A 6,808-nucleotide genomic window follows, 5' to 3' on the forward strand; every position below is an offset into this window, starting at 1 on the left:
GGGACTCTTTCTGTTTGATTCAAGAAGGACTGAAAGCTTCTCACTCGACCTGAGAATCTCAGGAAGCTGGCTGACTGACCACACTGCCATGGTGGCCCAGCAGGCCCTTTCAAGCAAAAGCCTATGAGTATTTGAAGCTCGATTAGGAACAACCAATATCTGCTACATGAGCAACTACTCCCCAATCCTGACCCCATGGCAGACATTGCTAATCAATCACTGCACCCCATCCCCGCTGTTAAGACAGCACTACCCAGGGCCAAACCTAATTAACTGAGTTTGGCATATAAGATTCCTTTCCTGGACTAGCCAGCTTTGATGAGAAACTGAGGCCTGCCCACTTGGCTCTTACTCAGGGCTGGGTTAATGGGTAACTGGGTTTGGGGTTTGTTCCTGTTTTCTGTGAAAAACCGTGGCCTGCAGTGCAATGACCTGTGAACAGCGGGGAGGAGGCCTGGGTGTTACCCACCCCGCCTCGGGCATGGAGGTCGGTGCTTCTGTTGGGAGCCCCCGTGTGGGGAGCTGGGGGCGCTGCAGCAGCCTCCCTAGGACACAGGCCATGCTTGAGGTGCAGAGTGGAGAACTCAGGCCCTGGTCCTGGGCAGAGCTCCGCGGCCTCCCTGTGTGGTCATGGGTAGGGCCGGCTCAAAGCTGCCAGAGTTACATCTCCAGCCCAGACCGCTGAAGTCCAGATCCGGAAACCCAACAGCCAAATGTCTCAGAGGCATCCAAAACTAACAGGTCCGAAAGCAAACTCCTGATTGCCGTCCCGCTCCCCTCCCTGACACTCTCCTCCCTGGATCCTCAAGGTCTCAGGAAATGACAGCTCTGTCCTGCAAGCTGCTCAGGCTAAAAGACCTGGAGTTGTCTCTGACACCTCTTTCTCTCACAGCCCACATCGGGTCTGTCAGCAAATACTATCAGCTCTGTCTTCAAAAGAGCTTCAGAATCTGGCCACTTCTCACCGTCGGCACCTTTATCCTCCAGTCCAAGCCCTCAGCACGTCTGCATCTCCCCTCTGGATTCCATCAGTGGCCTCCTCCCTGGGCTCCCTGCCTCACCCTGCCCTGCAGTCCATTCTCCTCACAGCAGCCGAAGGGGGCTTGGAATACAGAAGTCAGATGAGGTCACCCATTTGCTCAGAACCCTCCAGTGACTTATCAGCCCCCATGAAGGCCAAAGCCCTCCCCAGGCTACAAGGCCCCCCACAGCTGTCTACCTAGTTCCACACTTCACCTCTGGCCCCATTTCATAGTATTCACCCCATTGCCCACTGTCTTCTGCTACCCTGGTCTCTTTGCCATTCCTTGAAGGCAGGCATCATCCCATCTCTGGGCCTTTACCCTTACTCTCCTCTCTGCCCAAATGCTTGACTTCCAGACATCCACATGGCTCCTAGATATCCAGATGGTGGCTCCCTCTCCTCCTCTGGTTTTTGCTGGATGTCACTTCAATGAAGCCTTCCCTGACAGCCCCCATTTTATTTTATTTCTTTTTAAAGATTTTTATTTTCATGGGGAAAGTCTTTATTGAATTTGTTACAATATTGCTTCTGTTTTATGTTTTGTTTTTTTGGCCCCAAGGCATGTGGAATCTTAGCTCCCTACCAGGGATCAAACCCGCACCCCCTGCATTGGAAGGCGAAGTCTTAACCACTGGACCGCCAGGGAAGTCCCTGACAGCCCCATTTAAAACTGCAAGTCCTCCTCCAGTCCCAGCTCTCCCTGTCCCCATTCCATGCTCTATTTTTGGCCATTCTCATTACTTATACTAAGAAAAATACAAACTTTTTCTTATTGTATTTGTTGTCGATCTCCCTCCATAGAATGTAAGCTGTAGGAGGAAGGAGGGGTGTGTGTGTGTGTGTGTGTGTGTGTGTGTGTGTGTGTGTGTGTGTGGTTGCTCCAGCCCTGGTGACCTACAATGGTGGCGGTATTAGAACACAGAAGCCACTTAATAAATATTGGTTGAGTAAATGAAAACAATAACTGAAATGCGTGAAGTACTTACTAAGTGCCAGACGCTGTTCCAAAAATACTTTTCATGTATTATCTCATTTCACTTTTACAATAGTTTCACGAGGTGAATCCTAATATCCCCATAGACAGACAAGGAAACTGAAGCACAGGGCTCTTATGGTGCTGGTTAGTATGTGATGGGGCCAGAATTTTAATCCAGATGGTTGACTCCAGATATTAAATTCTTAGCCACTCTGCTATATTGGTCTCAAATGCATGAATGAATAAATGAATGCATGAATGAAAAAAATGAATGAAAGAAGAGTAATTATTTATTGTACCTGCACCAGAAACAATGAAGTTGAGAATTAGACAAAAGTAGGGTAAAATTCTAGATTTTCTATGTACTAGAATACAAGATTTGGATAGGTTTCTTAGCTTCTCTAAATCCCAGGGTCATTATGGGCCAAAAGGGGAAAATCTACGTTTTTATCTACCAAGTGTTAGCTGTTTCATCCGGTATAGAGTACCTGTTTTTGGTCAGTTACTGCCCTCTAGTGGTCGGTTAAAATAACTCATACCTGCTCTGTGAAATACGGAATCCCTACATGGTGTAGCCCCAAAGCCAATAGTTTCTGCAAATAAAATAGTTCAGGGTTCTTGGTTCCTTTAGTCTCCTGGATCCTATTAGTCTTCAGGGGCTAAATGAGGATAAGGCCTCCTCAAAGGGAAACAGGAAGGACTAGCCCAGGTGTGTCCCTGAAGGGCAGAATGGCTCCAAGGAAATGATTCTCATGAAAAATAAGTTACCCAATCTCCCTGTCCAAACAAACACACACGACAATGATGACAGGTTAAGTAGGTTTCACAGTTGAGTTTTCCACACCTGCCAAGAACATATCCTCCTTATGTGATGGTTACTTTTATGTGTTAACTTGACTGGGCTACAGCAGACATTTGGTCAAACATTATTCTGGGTGTGTCTATGAATTTTTGGATGACATTAACATTTGAGTTGGTAGACCAAGTCAGCAGATTGCTCTGCATAATGTGGGTGGGCCTCATCCAATCAGCTGAAGGCCTGACTAGAGCAAAAAGTCTGAGTAAGAAGAAACTTGGCCTGCCTGACAGTTGGGCTGGGACATGGGCATTTTTCTGCCTCCGGACTCAAACTAAAACATCAGATCTTTCTGGGTCTCGAGCCTGCTGGCTTTTGGACTGGAACTTATACTATTGGTTGTTCTGGTTCTCAGGCCTTCAGACTCAGAGTGGAACTACCCCAGCAGCTCTCCTGGGTCTCCTGCCTGCCAACTGCAGGTCTTAGGACTTCTCAGCCTCCATAATCACATGAGCCAATTCCTAATAATAAATCGCTCTTTCTCTCTTTCCCTATAGATAGATAGAGAGAGAGAGATTGATATAGACGTAGATATAGATACACACTCACATACATCCTATTGGTTCTGTTTCCATTTCTCTGGAGAACCCTGACTATTTTATACAAACTGTTTTAGGAGATGGAAAAAAGGGAAAGCTACCTAACTCATTTTCTAGTATTAGTATGACCTTGACATCAGGCCCAGGCAAGGCCAACTAGAGGTAAGAACATTATAGGACAAGCCTAATTGTAATTACAGATGCAAACATCCTATATAATAAAACAGAAAACAGAATCCATGTTGTATAGAAATATAAAAACAGGGAATTCCCTGGCGGTCCAGTGGTTGACTCTGTGCTCCCAGTGCAGGGGACTTGGGTTCAATCCCTGGCCAGGGAACTAGATCCCACAGGCCGCAACTAAAGATCCTGTGTGCCGCAACTAAGAGCCAGCACAGCCAAATAAATAAATTAAAAAATTTTTAATGTATATAAAAATGCAGAGGGCCTCCCTGGTGGCGCAGTGGTTGAGAGTCCGCCTGCCGATGCAGGGGATACGGGTTCGTGCCCCGGTCCGGGAGGATCCCATATGCCGCGGAGCGGCTGGGCCCGTGAGCCATGGCCGCTGGGCCTGCGCATCCGGAGCCTGTGCTCCGCAGCGGGAGAGGCCACAGCAGTGAGGGGCCCGCATACCGCAAAAAAAAAAAAAAAAAAAAATGCAGAAATATATAGTAGAGTTTAGCCAAAAATGCAAGGATAGTTTAACACCAGGTAACAACTCCTGTATTCTGAACCTTGATATATTAAGAGATAAAAAGCATATGATCACTTTAATAAATGTATAGAAGTCACTTGATGAAATTGAACACTCATATTTTTTTTAGTTTTAGCAAATTAGGATTAACATGGTAATACGTCAACCTGATAAGGATATTTACCAAATGCCTAGACATCATACTTAAGGGTGAAACTTTAGCATTCTAGCATAAAGATCGAAAATAAGGTAAGAATGCTCTCTAGTCTCAACTTTACTGGCACTTCTAGCTAATGTAATAAAAGAAAAAAAAAGAGGTTTAGAAAATAGAAAGGAAGAAATTACACCATCCTTATATGCATATGATTTATTTTCTTTCCAGTAAATAAAGGAATCTACCTGCAAAGTATTAGAACTAATAAGAGTATTTAGCAGGATTGCTGAATACTAGAGCATCCTACATAAATCAGTGACATTCTTATTGAATGCTTACTGGATTAGCAACAGGAAACAGGAAGATATAATCAAAATGTAATCAAAAGCTATTGTTCCAATAGCAACAAAAATTATAAGGGACCTAGGAATATATATACGAAAGATTTCTAGATGTTTTGTCGGGAAACTGTAAAACATTTTTTAAATGTAAAGAAATACAAACCAAACGTACCCTTTTTTTAAAAAATTAATTTATTTTATTTTTGGCTACACTGGATCTTTGTTGCTGCACCCGGGCTTTTCTCTAGTTGAGGCGAGCGGGGGCTACTCTTTGCTGCAGTGCACTGGCTTCTCATTGCAGTGGCTTCTCTTGTTGCGGAGCACGGGCTCTAGAGCACAGGCTCAGTAGTTGTGGCGCATGGACTTAGTTGTTCTGTGGCATGTAGGATCTTCCCAGACCAGGGCTTGAACCCATGCGCCCTGCACTGGCAGGTGGATTTTTAACCACTGCGCCACCAGGGAAGCCCCCAAACGTACTCTTACCATACGATTTAACAATTGTGCTCCTTGGTATTTACCCATATGTGTTGAAAAGACGTCCATACAAAAACCTGCACCCAGGTGTTTATAGTAGCTTTTTTCATAATTGCCAAAACTTGGAAATGACCAAGATGTCCTTCAGTAGGTGAATGGGTAAACTGTGGTACATTGAGACAATGGAATATTATTTAGCTCTAAAAAGAAATGAGCTGTCGAGCCTTGAAAAGACATGGAGAAAACTTAAATGCATAGTATTACTAAGTGAAAAAAGTTAATTTGGCTACATACTGCATGATTCCAACTATATGATGCTCTGGAAAAGGTAAAACTATGAAGGTGGTGAAAGACCCGTGGTTGTAAGGGTTTGCGGGGAGGAGGGTATAGGGAAAGGCAGAGCACAGAGGATTTTTAGGGCAGTGGAACTATTCTATATGATACTATCATGGTGGATACATGCCATTAATACATTTGTCAAAGTCCATAAACCGTACAAGACCAAGAGTGAACCCTAATGTAAACTACCAATTTTGGATGATAATGACGTGTCAGGGCAGGTCCATGGATTGTAACAAATGTACCACTCTGGTGTGGGGTGTGCAGACATGCAGGATGTTGGCAGTGGAGGAAGCTGTGCGTGTAGGGGGAAAGGAGCCTATGAGAGCCCTCTGCACTTTCCACTCAATTTTGCGGTGAACCTAAAACTGGTTTTAAAAATAAAGTCTATTTTTGGACTTCTCTGGTGGCGCACTGGTCAAGAATCCTCCTGCCAGTGCAGGGGGCACGGGTTCAAGCCCTGGTCCGGGAAGATCCCACATGCCGCAGAGCAACGAAGCCCACACGCCACAACTACTGAGCCCACATGCCACAACTACTGAGCCCGCATGCCTACAGCCCGTACTTGCAACAAGAAAAGCCATCGCAAAGAGAAGCCCGCACACCACAACAAAGAGTAGCCCCTGCTTGCTGCAACTAGAGAAAGCAAGCATGCAGCAAGGAAGACCCAACGCAGCCAAAAATAAAATAAATAAATAAATAAAGTCTATTTTTAAAAGTAAAGGAAGATCTATATAAATGGAAATATATTATTTGTTCATGGATGGGAATACTCATATAGTAATGATGCCAGGTAACCTGCAAGTACATCTATGATCTCAGAACTATTCCAATCAAAAATCCAACAAGGTTTTTCATGGAACTAGACAAAGTGATTCCAAATCCATATGGAAGTGTAAAGATCCAAGAACAGTCAAGAAAACACCAAAAAGGAAAGGAAAGAAGGAATGAAGAGAGGAAAGGAGGCAAGGGAAACAAAAGAAAATATAACTAGAAATAAAGGAAACACCATTGCGAATTAAAACGGCACAACCATCAGATGGGTAAAAATCAAAGTCGGATAATGACAAGTGTCAGTGGTAAGGACCTGTGGAAACTCACAAGCTGCCTATGGGAGTGTAATTGATACCACTGACAATATTGTGAAAAGTTGTATTCCCTACCACCCAGCAATTATATACCCTAGAGAAATTTTCCCCAAATGTGCTCCAAGAGACTGTCAAGGCCATTCATGGGAGCACCTCTGACAGAAAAACTGTATCACTGATAATGCCTAGTAGTAGAAAAATAAACTATGGCATGTTCCTCCAATAAAAGATAGTTGAGCAGTTAAAATAAATGAACCAGATCTACACGTATCAATATCATGCTGAGAGAGTAAACAAGGTGCAGAAATGTATCTGCAGTGTGA

This window comes from Mesoplodon bidens, assembly GCF_964165515.1.
Source record: "Mesoplodon bidens genome assembly, chromosome: 2".
In the NCBI taxonomy this organism is placed as follows: domain Eukaryota; kingdom Metazoa; phylum Chordata; class Mammalia; order Artiodactyla; family Ziphiidae; genus Mesoplodon; species Mesoplodon bidens.